The sequence below is a fragment of the Ambystoma mexicanum genome, chromosome 2q (genome assembly GCF_040938575.1).
Source record: "Ambystoma mexicanum isolate Mex_15411 chromosome 2q, UKY_AmexF1_1, whole genome shotgun sequence".
Taxonomy (NCBI): Eukaryota; Metazoa; Chordata; class Amphibia; order Caudata; family Ambystomatidae; genus Ambystoma; species Ambystoma mexicanum.
Window position 1 is genome coordinate 113,041,255 of NC_090924.1, and position 14,864 is coordinate 113,056,118.

General features: G+C 45.9%; 1 protein-coding gene across 2 annotated transcripts in view; it reads left to right on the plus strand.

The window, feature by feature from the left end:
* The window catches only part of CRAMP1 (cramped chromatin regulator homolog 1), a 1,760,184-nt gene that overhangs the window by 694,568 nt on the left and 1,050,752 nt on the right, over positions 1-14,864 (plus strand). The window lies entirely within an intron of this gene.

Consider the following 14,864-nt stretch of genomic DNA (forward strand, 5'->3'; position numbering starts at 1 on the left):
GTGCTTCATCAGCGGCTGACTGCAAGCAGAGGAAAGGGAAGCCTTCCTTAACATCATTAAAGATGGCAAAGATGCCATGTGCGAATCACTTCACACTGGCATTGATTCTGCTGACAGTATCAGCAGGGCCATGGCGGCAAGTACGACAATCCGCAGGCATGCGTGGTTGTGAAAGTCTGGCTTTGCTCCAGATGTACAGGCCAGACTTTTGAATATGCCCTTTGACGGCTCTTCTTTATTTGTTAAAAAGGCTGATGACAGTCTGGAAAAGTTGCAAACATCTAAAGCAGCAGCAAAATCTTTAGGAGCTGCAATCCGCCAAACTCCTTTTCGCCCCTCAGTAACGTCTGGGAGAGGAAAGTATTTTAGCTATTATTCCGCATTCGGGAAAGGCAGAGGACAGCCGGCTCAAAGAGGCCAAAGGAGATCCACCCGAGGTGGACGGGTCAAAAGTACTAAGACCGCAGCAGCAGCAGGTGCCTCTTTACCCTTGGCATCTGCATCAGCCGCCCCCAAACCACTCTGAGGTCTTTCCACACAAAACACCTGTAGGGGGCAGGTTAACTCACCATCTGACGGAATGGCAGGCTATTACGTCAGATGCTTGGGCATTGGAGACAGTTGCCCAGGGTTACTGCCTACCGTTTCTACACATTCCTCAGAGTCATCCACCGGGGCACAGCTCTCTAAACGTTCCAGATCCGCTCCTCTTGCAGGAAATTATAGACCTGCTAGAGAAAGGTGCCATAGAACCGGTACCTGTAGCGGAGAGGAACAAGGGCTGGTACTCCCCCCTACTTTCTCATACCAAAGAAGGAAGGAGGACTGAGACCCATCTTGGACTTAAGAGAATTGACAAGTTCCTCAGGAAGGACAAGTTCAAGATGGTAACACTCTCTCTCAGATCCTTCAGGCCCTCCAGCTCCAGGACTGGCTGGTATCTCTGGACCTTCAGGATGCTTATTTCCATGTGCCAATCCATCTCAAACACAGGAGATACCTGAGGTTCGCAATTCTTGCTTGTTTCTAGACTGTTAATTTATTGTGGACATGCCCGTACTGGCCACCCCTATATATTTGGAAGCTGCGCCTGAGCAAGTACCGACAAGTACTGCTTTTCCGCTGCGGTGAACAGCTTTAGCAGATCTTGTCGGCCCCTTGCTTGCTGAGAGAAAATAAAAACAGATTGCTGACACTTTAACATTGTTTGTTTGCTGAATAAGGTGCATGCCGATATTATTCTATTCCTTGAAAACCAGCATGCAGGACCATCTAGATATGCCTCGCGTTACAGCAATTGCCAATTTCAACAAATCTAGGCAAACCTCTCAGAAGGTAATCACATTGACTCCCGTTTCACAAAACCATCATAAATCCGTAAACTCAGATTAGTGATATTTGTAAATTTTGCAAACCACGATCTCTCACCAAAGCAGTCTTTGACTTAAATGATTTAAACGAGACTAGCAAGAGCCCAGTCAAAGATGGCGCGACTCACGTGGCTGAGATCGGAGCATCGATCGAATTAACAACCACTCCTTTGATATCATTAGCACTGTTGAATGTCCCCTCCCAAGATCTCTGACCAAACCATATTGACAACTGGCTTATCGCCGCCGCCACTAATGTCATCTGTTGTCAAACCCGTCATCCTGCCTGCGGTTGGTTCAGTAGGCAGGAATAAAACGTACTCAGACATTTCTATCCATGCTACTTTTCAAGAGTCGCCTGCTGTTATTAATCTGTCCCAATCACCTATACAATTTAATAATTGTTCATTAGACTCATCTGCAGTTTCTGTGTCTTATGTTCAGCCGACGCCACGTAGGCGTACTGTGAGCCTCCCCCTCTACCAACTGGCCTCGCAAGGGGACGCCGTTACCAGGAGAACGCCTGGACCCAGGAAGTCAGAAAGGAGGATGCGGATGCCGAGGAGGACGTTGGATGGGCCCGTCTGCTGCCGGAGCCGCGGGCGGGCAGCAGAGCGGCTCTGGAGGGCTGCTGGTTGAGGATCCAGAGTGAGGCGGATCAAGAGAGCAACAGGTACGGCGGGATTGAGTCGGCTCCGGACAGCGCGGAGAACATGGACCGCGTGTCTGGGGTTGGGACCCCTGCAGGAGGGATCCGTACAGCCGCCTACGCAGCCGCGGATGGCACAGAAGAGGGAAGCCTGGGAGCGCCGCAGGAAGGAAAGGAAGCCGGGCCTGGGATCGCCAGTAGGTGTGCAGTCATGGACCTCGTGGGAAACGTGGGAGGGGTGAACATTGGTGGGGGGCACAGAAAACAAGCCAACAACACCCCAGAGAGATACTAATATAAGCCCTGCAGTATACATACCTGATTCCCCAAACTCCATCAGCATGCTTCCTCCATTATGGCATCCTTCAGGTTGGAAAGAAGGGGGCGGGGCCTTTAGGGGGTTTGTATGCACTTCCCAGTGAACAGGTTCCTCATTGGGTTAGAGGGGCACAGCCCCTATATAAATCCAACATCAATGAAGGACTGGTGTGTTCTTTTCCTCGGTTTCAGAACAGAGACGTGGGCGAAGGGAGAGCACCTGAATTACGCTGGGCCTACGAGGACTAAATGCAGATTCAGGCCTTAACAGAGGAAGAAGACACATACAGCCATACTGCACTCTAAAAAAAACTCCACGTGGGAGACGCATCCTGAACTTTGATTTTCCTTAACTCCTGAGTTTCTTTTTCTGAAATAAAGACTATTGATTAAAAGTACCACCCTTCCAGTGCGTTCTTACACGTACATCCTCACAGACGCACAAAAAGGACTTCAAACAAAACACAATGATAGAAATCACTCTGTCGGCGGTCAATATGGCCATAACTAGTCTATTTAAGCTCTTTGAGTCATTAGAAATGAAAATAACAAAGCAGTCTGCACAAATCTAACAAATCTCAGATTGGCTTTCACAAGAATTGTGCTCTGGAACTCCTAATGCTATTCCTTTAGATGGCTGTGAAACAAACTCCCGTTGAATTCCACTTAATCAGCAGTCAATAACCGCAAACTGTGAGACAGCTTTCTCCGTTCTCCCTGCTCTTCCTGCATTTGACCAAGTGATACGACCAGTCGATGTTAACTCGGCTGATATCTTGGTCGAATGATTAATTTATCAGTGTGGACAGGGCACTGTCCCACAGGACGTTATTGACTCCCTGCACCCTTTTGATGTCTTTACCAGCAAGAAATCGCTGAAGCATGTTAATACGCAGGGTAGAGGCAAAACACATCAGTCAGGTCAGCAAAAGAAAAAAAACAAGAAATATATTAAAAATACACGGCCTACAGGCACAAAGAGCTCTTAAGTTTATTTGTGCTGTTATATCTTGCCGGTAACTTGCAACGAATGCTGTGACTCTAGCCGTTAAGAAACCTGACAGAATTTCCAAAGCCCTAAACGTAGACGCACTACAGAACAGAAATCATTCTTTGACGCAAGCTCCTCTGAATGATATTATTGAAGTAATAGAGCAAGACATTGAAATTATTCCACACAAATCTTTAGAACTACAACAACAATATACACGAAAGAAGCACTGTGAAAATGAAAATCGAACACCCGCAATTACTCTTAGTGATGAAGAGAGGCGCTCTGAAATCAGGAGAGCAGTGGACCTCTACTTGCATTCCCAGTTTAAAGATAATCCGGCACCAACAATTAAATTAAGAAATCGGCATTCCATGAGTCCTGACAAATCTTTACCAACTGGGTGTTTAAAACAGATTCATCACACTCTGATGCATCAGTGCCAAGAGAGAGTTAATAACACTAGACTACCACATGGGCCATGGGCACAAACTCTGGCGTTACAAAGACCTGGTACAACTACCCCATTTGTATCTAGAGTCAGTCAAAATGGAAATAGGAGACATCTGACTCTGACCACAAAAAAACTTCCTTTTTGATTTCATTTTTTTATAATGAAATGCTGAACATCACCATATTCAACATTTGATCTATGCAGATCTAGTCTAATAAACATCTTTGGAGATCTACCGGCATTGGAAGAAATCACTTGTTATTGAACAAGTAGAGTTTCTAAGCGATACTGATTTATCCAACGCTAGGGTCTGGATCCCTCTAGGGTTGTATTAAACACGATATGGAAGGCCAAGATGGACCTGTTCAAGTTGGGCTTCATTATTGCTCTAGATACTGACCAAAAAGAGAATAACTCCTTAAAAAATGCACTTGAAAGACCTATGACTAATTGCACAAAATGTGCTCATGAAGAGATCCATTCTACAGCCACACGGCACCACACGAACGCATAACGGCAGATACCAAGTACAGAAAGAAATTGAGCCTGGCCAGCTGGAACACTCGCGGCCATAGTCATCTACAATGCTCCAATGATCATCATTTAAATAAATTTGACATTTTAGCTTTTCAAGAAACTTGGCTGACTAGGAGATTGCTTTACTGGCAGCGAAATCATCTAATATAGGAAGACCTACCTCAGGCCTTCTAGTGGGCGTTAAAAAAAGTACAAGTCTCTCAACCCTGGATCAATCCGAATGATTTCCTGCAATTAGTCAAAATCAAACATCATGACCGGCAAATAGCATTCTTAAACATGTACAAGAATCCTGCTGGAATCACTGATGACTGTTTCTATAAGGACTTGGAGCAGCTCCTAAACACCATATTAATTACTCCCGACATTACCGCCACCATCAATGCAGGAGATCTCAACCTGCATTTTCTTACTGCAAATCACCTGAAAAATAACACCTCTGTAGAAAGATGGACAAGGTTAATGATTGATAGCGGTTTTAGAAAGGCCAGCGGCTCATTACCAGGTGACATTCCACCTCATAATACCTGGAGCAGAGGGTCCTCAAAGAGCATAATTGACTACATATATGTAGACGATCATCTGTTCACAGCTGCATATACATTTGAAATTGTAAATCAATCCCAGAGTGATGATCCAAGACTCTCATTCTACTGGACTTAATATAACAACAGAGCTAATACTCAATGGTAGAAGTCTTTGCTAGTTCTTAATAACGCGAAAACTTGCTTTCGCTGGACAGAAGACAGACTGAATACATTGAATCATAAAATTATGCAGCAACTGTCTGAAATTGGTGAAATTTCCTACATGGCTGCCCTAAACTTCTTTAAAGTACCTGCTGTGCTTTGGAACAAAATAACTCTCGAGCACACATATCAATTTGATCCTGAGCTAAAATTAAAGAAAGCGGGCTATCGGGGTGAAAAGAAATCTATTAGCAGATTACCACTGCTTGATAGACCCAGAGCACTAAAAACAGTCAAATGCAAGTATAAAAATTGGTTTTGCAGTAGAAGAGCCTTTTTATTTCAGCAGGATGATGAAACCATGCTAGAATCATTGGCAAATAAAAACATTCCCCAGACCTGGAACCTATTGAACCACACAGAGTATAACAAACAGATCAGTCGTCAAATTAATGGCGTAACTGTACAAGAGTGGCTGGTACATTTTAAAAACTTTATGCGGATCGTACTTATACCAATGCTGAGTATCCCCTACATCCTTCGAAATCATGGAACCTACAGTTCTCTGAAGATGTAATTGAAGATTTCATTAAAATATCTAGTGGATCCAGAGCCCCTGGCACTGATGGCCTGAGCAATATAATGGTCCACTATACTGCATAATATCTTCCAGGATATCATTAGAAGCCGCACCATACCCACCCCTTAGTGCAGATCTGTGATTGTTCTGGTATTCAAAAAAGGTGATCGCTCTTTAGCGTTAAATTACAGCCCCATAGCATTGCTTGATGCTTCGGGGAAAATCTTTGCCCGCCTGATACTTTGCAACTTTAATGCATGGACCCTATCACACCAGAACCGGGATCCCAAACAGACTGGGTTTGTGGCAGGTTTGGGAACTGCAATTAACTTGATGTGCTTAAACACTATTAAGGCCCAGATGCAGATTACCAGACAACCAATCTACTTTGCATTAGTAGATTTTCATTCTGCATTCGATTCTGTGTCCCGAGTGCTTCTTATGAATAAACTGCTCAAGGCTGTTTGCCCGCACAATTTGAGTGATATCATCCACGCTTTTATTCAAACACTTCAATACAAGTCAGATTAACTATAGAGGGATTCCTATCCATCCCTGTTCGCACTTTCAGAGGGTTGAAGCAGGGATCTATCCTTGCTTCAGCACTCTTCAATTTTTTTATCCATGATATGAAACATGCATTTGAACACATCATAGCTGACGCTGCTAAATTAAATGGCAAACAAGTCTCCACTTTATTGTACGCTGATGACTTGGTTCTTCTCTCCAAGACACCAATAGGTCTACAGAAACTTCTTGATTCTCCGTCAAAATATATTCAAGATAATCAGTTAACAATACATCTCCAGAAAACTACATTTCTAATTTAATTTCTAGTTTCGTTTCTGCTGCAAGTCTGATTCTAAAAAAACATTACGCCACTTAATCACACAGTGCTGTGGACTTTCATCGGCACAACAGAAGTTCTTTTCTAATCACTATGATTATCTCGGCAAGTTAGATCCTAATTTAAGTTGGCAACTCATCTTGTGCACTTAATGCACTAGTATAAGAATAGCCACCTCAAACTTTCTGAGCTCTCCAACATTGAATAACACTAGAGACTTAATGATGGACCAATCCTAATCCATTTTTATGAATTATTCTATCTGTATTACTTGTTTTACAATTCTACCTATTTTTCCCCCATAATAAACAAATGAGTAAATCATGTATTTGAGAAATGTACGTGCCATCAGAAATGTTTCATTATCACACTGTTTATTAACTGTAATGATCACTAAAAGAATTTGTAAAGAATTGTGACAGCATGGAAAAGAAAAATGCTGAATAGGATAAATGTAACCTTTGAATGGATTTATATGCAAACGTTTCTCTGTACCAGCATTCGAAGTGTATCGATCTAACAAGTTTTCATTATTTGGAATATATCAGTGTTTGAATATAACATCTACAACTACAATGTGTGCGTTGGTGTATTAGATATCATCTTTGCCATAACCAAGTGTAACGTCTAAACCCAAACAGCTAGCATAGTTCAACAAACAAATGTCTAATATGTTCAAAAAATGTATATTTTGACTTAGTTTTTTGGTAGTTTTTGGACATTTAAACTAATAATCATTTGAACTAAATCAATACTGCTGTCAATATTGGCTGTAAAGACTATGATTGTAATAGGTTCATTATTTGTAAATATATAATCTAAATTGGACTAACATTGATATTCAATTTGTAAAGCCCATTAATGTAAAGACCATCATTATTTTATGAATTTTAAAATGTTTTATCAAATTTGAATTTACAGATTTATATTGAAAAGTTGATTAATTCAGCTGAATCAATAAAAAAAAAAGAAAATGGATCTAGGTTTGTCAAGAGGTTGTTTGCCTACCATGTTGTGATATTATTATGTCCAATTGTTTAATTGTCCTTCTGGATATTCTTGCTTTATGTATGAGCTACCTCTTGTGGGCTAAGATGAAAGGCACACAACTGATTAGTTATTGAGATGTTTTCATGCTGGGTTTATTGAACAAACGGGCACATACAACATTTATTTTGATTTATTCTGGCATTTGTATTGCACGCTTAGCCCAGGGGCATCAAGGCGCTACATGAAATAATGTAGATATAATCTTTGCTGAAAAGTGTGAATGCATTAATGGTAAGGAAAGATTCTTCTCTCAAAAGGAACTGTAATTTGTTCACTCTGCATATGGAAGTCATAGCCACCAAGAAAACCACCCTTCACACCAAATGTATCATGGAATGGTTTGGAAAAGATTTTGAGCGGGAGGGAGGGAGGGAAGGGAGGGAGGGAGGGTGGTGTATGAGTAAACACGTTACAGTATTTCCAGTCCCTCTATGCGGCTAGATCCCTTCCTTTTAGCTATATACTGAATGAATATTGCATTTTTTAAATCCGACCACATTTTTCATAATGGCATCAACATGTTAGTAATTGTTACAGCAGTTAAGTGATATATGCCATCAATTTCATCTGCAAGAAAATCTGTGGGAGGCACAAAGACATTTTGCACTTGCACTAAGAGAAATGCCTTTGGGCCTAGTATGGTAGTTTTTTGTTAGATCATTTTGAAACTTCAAGGCCTAAGAATGAATACTGTATTCCCTTACTCCCTTCCCACCTTGAAGCACTCCACTTGTGTATAAGCGCTGTATAAATAAACAATTACAATTAGAATTTACATACGTGAGTGCTTAAGAACTATAAGGCACAATGATGAACGATAGGAAAAAAAGTACAGCCAAGTTATTTGGGCTGTGTCTGAAAGTGGATCAATGGGATAATCAAGAGCTGCACATGAGAAAAAAGGAAGCTCATCTCTTGTGCCTACCTACCAAGGCATATGCATGTTGGGGAGTGCATGCACCAATGTTTTTTTTTTTTTATTGTTATCCCTGCATGTCAACACACCTCTTTCTAATTGGCTCTTTGCGATCATCCTCCAAAATGCACCAGTCATATTCAGCTATACACCAGTCACCATGATGATGGATCACATGCCATTAATTTCCGAACAGTTACACAGGCTACCCAGGGCGAGGAAGCAGCCACCACAACCTACTGTTGCCACTACTGAGATTTGTGACCTAGCCAAGGAGTTTGTCACCCCCTTTTGGACTCGGTAGGTGATCCCTCTACACTTAACACTCCCAGGGGACAGGGTAAGCAGGGTCCTTGTGCAGGCGAAGCCCCCTTAGGGTATAGGGAAACCCCATGGAGAGACCCCACCCCTCCCCTTCCAAGACTAACACCTTCATGGAGTATGCAAGAACCAAGATGTGTGAGAACCCTTTAACAAGGGCTGGCTCAGGCTTCTGACCCAAGTTTCATTTCCTTGACTTTAGGAAAAACAGCAGAACAACCGATGAACCAGCCTCCTGAAGTCACGTCAGGCGATGAACCAATCAGGAAGGAGTATCCATGCATCCTGTGAAGTTTATTACATTGCAGCATACATTGAGGACAGAGATGCTCTGAGAGACAGAAACTGGCCATGGCGTCGCACCGAGAAGCTTGCAGTGGGAGAGTGCAATGCAGCTCATCAGTTGAGAAACAGGAGCCGTGGGATGTGGCAGCCAGAGCAAGAAAGTAGTACCTCCAGTGTGCCAAGATGAAGTCCAGAGGATGGAACTGCCTACAAGCTCCCTCGCTAAGCAAGCAGGAAGCAAGAGGAGACGCACACCACCATGGAGTCCAGTTGAGTTGCATAAGTGGCTGCGATGAGAGTAGAGACAGATTGCCTACGTAGTCCTCGCAGGTAGCACTGCGCATCATTTACACAGAGGCGTCTGCGGAATGGGAGGCAGGTCGCAAAGCCAGAGGAATAAGCCCCAGTGTGGGCAAGAAACAATCACCAGAGTGGGGGAGAGAAACCAAAAAAGCCACAGTGTGGGGGAGAAACCGAAAGGAACCCAGAGGTGTGGAAAGTAAAGTGAAGCGTGCGGATGCGAGACAGAGAAGTGCTGGTGAAAGAACTGAGGAGCCAAGAGTGGGAAATGAGCAAGCCTGTTCCCCGGAGAGGGGTTTGCGGAAGAGACTGAAAGAACCACAGAATGCAGGAAATACGAAAGTCTCCCTGAAGGAAGAAGGAGCAGATGATCCCGGTTGGAACCCCGAAGCGGTGCTCCAGCCGTACACAAACGATGGACCTGATTCATGGAAGTGTTTTATAATGCCGCAGTCCCATAGGAAAACCTTCCATTAATCGGGCCCTATATGTTTTGGACTGTGAACATGGGCACAGGCCTATAGTAAAGAGACCCCGGGGGCAGACGCCATCCCTTTCATTTGGGCAAGGCTCAAAACTATGTCTTTGTGCTTTTATATTTTCTCTTAATAGGTAGGGAGAGAAAGCAAGTCGTAATGGAATTTCTGGACAGAGGCCTTCATGTATGTTTGACCATCTTCGCACACTGACGAGCATCCCTTTTCCCTTCTTTTGTATAGAGTAAGGCTTAGTATCAGAGAGTCAGGGAAAGATTAGCTCTTTTTGAATCAGATGAGAAAATAAACCTTTGAAAGGCGTGTCTGCTTTGCTGTCCCCTGTTTGCGACTTATCAAAGATGGCTGCACATTTACCACCGCCCCTGCTCAACAAAGTTATGGTACCTACCGAAAGGACCTTGCGGGGAGAGTCGGGGGGGCTACCTGCTGCAAGGCAGCTCCACCCACCAGCAACACTGCCACCACCAAAGCAGTTGTGCATACAGACACCACCACCAATTCTGTTCCTGATGCAGTCGCTCAGCTTGCCACTACAGACACCACTACCCTGCAGGTTCCTGTGGAGACCGGTCAGCTGTTGGACCCTCCAGTAGCCAGCCATGGGGTCACACTGCAAACCACCGGCCCGGATGTAGATGTGAACAGGCTGCATGCCTCTATTCCCTCCTCCTCACCTGCTGTTAGGAAAGATTTCCTATTAGGTGCAATTTTCCCTCCATTTGTGGACCCTCCCACCCCCAAACTTTTTGCTTTTGTTTGGCGTACCTAATCTGACTTTTACCAGGCATAGCCTTCAGCTGTGCTCACCTGGGCTTTTGTTAATTTGTTATGGGGCAGCTGACATGTCCTTCAGGCTGTTAGTACTGGGAAACTGTGCTTCTCTTAGATTTTGACTATGTTGCCATTTCTTGGTAACTTTTTATCTATGTGCCAAGTACTTTACATTGCCGCGCATAGGAGTCCTTTTGTTTTATGGCCCTAGCCACCCTCTAAGGATTTTTGGGGGTTTGTACCAGTGTGCCTAGGACAAACTGGTGGCAGCAGTTTAATGTTAAAGTATTTTTACTTCATTTTTATGCACCATACCGCGTTTACCACTTTTGGCCAGTGCTGAAAATGGCCGTGCCACAAAGTCTTTTGTTCTGTCATTTGGCCAGAGACTTGGGTATTCCTTATTTGGTCATGCAGCTTCCCACGAAAACTGCATCTTTCGCTGGCTCCTGCATGTCATTTGTGCTATTGCCCAGGAAGATGGTTGGACTGTCTGGTCCCAATCCACACTACTGGCGCCAGTATGTCTGGTAGGCCTGAATAATTGAAACCACTGTGGGCTACCATTGGCCCACGCCTAGCAGATCTTCCATTGGTTATCCTAAAGTTCACACTGAACTACAGAAGGAGCCAAGTATCCTGAACGAAAGAGCGGACTTGTGCAACCGCCGGAGACGTGCTGGAAGGTTTGGCACCCTGACCCCGCTGTTGTCCCGTCGGACCCATGCTTTTGTATCGTACCAAGAAGGCCTGCAACGGCGCTTCAACCATTTGGAGTAGTGGGACCAACTCATCTTCGGCACCTTCTGCTTATCCTCGCAAAGAGCCTCTTCGGAAGTGTTCCTGGGCCATCCAGCGAACTGACCAGCTGGAACCCGGGGTATCGTACAGGAGCGCCGCCGGCACGAGTTGAGACTCAGGACTTTGCAAATCACTTACTTGTGGTCCTGGGCCCTCTGCCGCCAAAACATGTTGTCCTGACTCCCCTGGGTTGCAATGTATGTGTGCGCCATGCACAAGCATTTGCGGTCCCTGTGTCGCCCCGCTGTGGTGACTGTTTCTCTAAGTGCCTGCAGACCTGCCCCACTGTGTCCTGAGACGTGTTGCACTGGAACTATCATTCCCATTTCTTCGGGAACTCAGAAAAGGCTACTGCCCCACCACGGATGATTGTGCCGTCCTGCAGCTGCTGAGACCTGGATGTGACTTGTAACTGCAGGGTTGAAACCTACTAGCGAACTGGACTAGACTGGCAAAATTGTCCCAGACTGTGTCGAAGGTTGCTAAGTACTTGCATCATTTACCGGTGGCCTCCTGGCACATCATTTGTTTTACACACGAGAATCCCTTAAGATATTCACCTTAGCTGGGCTAGCCTGTGCTCCCCAGCTATTCACAAACTCCAAAGGTCGCTCTATCTGCAAGGGTAGACCCTCCTCAAGGAATAGGGCTTTATGCTTCATTGCTGCAACCCCCTTCCTGAACAGCTACAGCTTCCTGAAAAGAACTCGGTTTACGCACGACGGCACGTTGTTAATGCACTGCTGTACTTTTGAGCATGAAGCTCCTCACCTCTTAGGACTGGACTGCGTAAGATAGGGATTGACTTAGAACTTCTGCCTACTGCGATATCTGTGTTGGACTTACCTCTTCTGTTGCAGCTTGTGATTTTGTCCCCTTTCATCTGCATTAGGCGAAACGCATTTTGTATATATGTTACATAGTGAAAAGCGTCTGTGGTAACTTTTATTACTCTGGTTTATTTGTGTTTAGTTATAAAGGCCTATAATAAATGTATTTTTGATATTCTGTGGAGTTTTGCTATGTGCGTTCATTGTGGGCTTCCGATCACTCACCCCTCCCGGGACTTAGTCTTGACCGCCTGCCAAGTTTCCGTAGATTGGTCTGGTTTGTCAAGAAGGTTCCCCCTGTTCCACTAAACTAGGGTGGCCTCCTAAACTTGTGCCCACCAGGTCAGAGTTTAGAAATCCATCTTAACACCCTTAACACCTGCGCCACCTGTTCAGTGGCACAGAGATCAGGACACTGACACAGAGATTGATGATGGCATTGTATCTGTGAATGCCGGTGGGCAGGAAGACATGTACCCATGTAACAGTCCCAGTCATGTCCGCAAATCAGACAGTGTTCCCCACGACACGCGTACAGAGATCTGGAGCAGGCTAAACAACATTGTCAAATGTCAGGAGAGCATTGAAAATAAAGCTGACCAGCAGCTTAGAACACCTCCAGTCCATTAGGGACTTTGTGCAGTGCTCATCTGAAAAGGTGGCTTCGAGAGCTGGCATAGGCTGCTCCTGACAATGCAGCCCATCGGGGAATGGATTTGGAAAGTTCCTCTGCGGTCAGCTCCACAGAATGCTCACTGTTCCAATGTTAAGCCACATCCTCACAAGCCAAGCAATCTTGAATGGGAAAATGGTAATTTCAAGAAGACTGCGGTTTTAGATTCAATTGTGTTAGGGATGAGAGTTGCAGGAGAGCATCAGTGTTTAGGGGGTTGACTGGGTTGGGAGGTATGGGTTTTATATTGTTGGAACAAAATCACATCAGTACATGAGTTGAGAAGAGCACAGGCTTCTTTGAGCTGGTGTGAAATCTGTACTCATCCTGCCCCCTTCCCCCATACTGTATGGCCGTCCCTCGCTAGGGACGGGAGACGGAAGCTTTTTCACCAGAAAAATCACCTTCCCCTTTAAATTTAGATGCATGTGGGGGTGCCACCCTGGGAGCATGAACTCCCCTGACTCTGCCCACTATCACCACTCATCAGTACTCTTTTCCGCATCGACTGGAATGGACCTGTTTCACCAGCACTCCTGGTTTAGGCCTCTGGTCTAGTAATTCCACGCGCTCTTCCGCGGAGAAGTATTGTCTGCTTTTTTCTTTTCATTTATCAGGTACTGCTTTGTCCTCTGGCGCCACACTCCTCCCCGGCGCATGTCGACAACGGCAGGCTTTAGCAGGTGTCCAGCCCGCAAGGGTCCTTTCCCAACGTCCGACTCCCTCGCCCTCTGCCTTTGCCCAGAACACAGCTGGGACAGCTCTACCACATGCAACGCCTTGACCCTGCACATGCTCAAAAAACGACCAACCAGGTGGCAGAAGCAGTTCGGAAGATCTGCTCCAGAGGATCTCAAAATATTCGTGAAGCAGAAGACCAGGCCCAAAGTAGGGTGCCCTGTTCTCCTCCACACCCTCCAAGGGTGACTCCTTCCCAAGTAAGCGTCCAAGTGAGGGGGACCTATCGGGTCCTAAAACCAGCAACATCACGAGGCTGCTCCAGCTACCGGCCACCAGGCTGAGGGGTCGCAAGATCCTACCAGTGCTGCCGCTGAGGGGCCGCAAGGCTGTGGGTCCCAACCTGAGGGGCTACTCCCTAACACCAGACCCATGTCTGAGGGGGCGCCTGCATGCAGCACTACTGGCACCACCGCCGAGGGCACTACGCCTACCAGGCCCCGACCTGATGTGCAGGGTAGGCCTCAACCACCACCGCTCAGCGCACTGGTGAAAGACGGTCGTAGCTCAGGAAGTTCCACAACGCAGGCACGTGGCACAGAGTAAAACAAAATGGCGGCCGGCCCAGATAAAATGGCCCCTCATCCAACGCCTTTTCACTTCGGAGACCAGCCAGGAGAAAGAAATTCCAGATGGGATTGGTCAACCCCTGTCACTTTGTCCACATCCGATACATCCTCTTCTCATGGCAGGTATACTTCACCCTATGCTGCGAGACAAGGCACGCCCAGGACACAGCAGGCGCTCAAGGCCCGATCTCTATGCCTTTACCATCAGGCACTCTTCCGGCCAGTGAAGACAGGTTTTTCGAAGTTCCTCGCACTCATGAGATCACCACAGATGGGTACCATTCTCAGGGATGTGATCAGGGACATACTCCCTCCTGCTCAGCCACATGCACCCATCTCAGCCCCCAGCTCCCAGGCCCGTACCAGTCACGGCAGCTCCGACTCCCGTGCCTGTACCAGTCATGGCGGCCCGGGCTCTGACACCTCAGCACCCTCCGGCACTGATAATCGGCATGCCACAGCTGCCTGCGCCACGAACGGCTGGCAGGCCTGGCTGAGTACCTAGGAATCCCACAGCCACAGGTGGAACAACCAGAGGCGGGGTTACTGGCTGAAGTTCTCACGATACGCCCTTGTGCTAGAACGGGAATCCCACTTCAGAACGACACAGGAGCTCAAGCCACACTCTACCCAGCCTACCAATAGGCGTTTCAATGCTAAATACAGGAAAACTGAAGG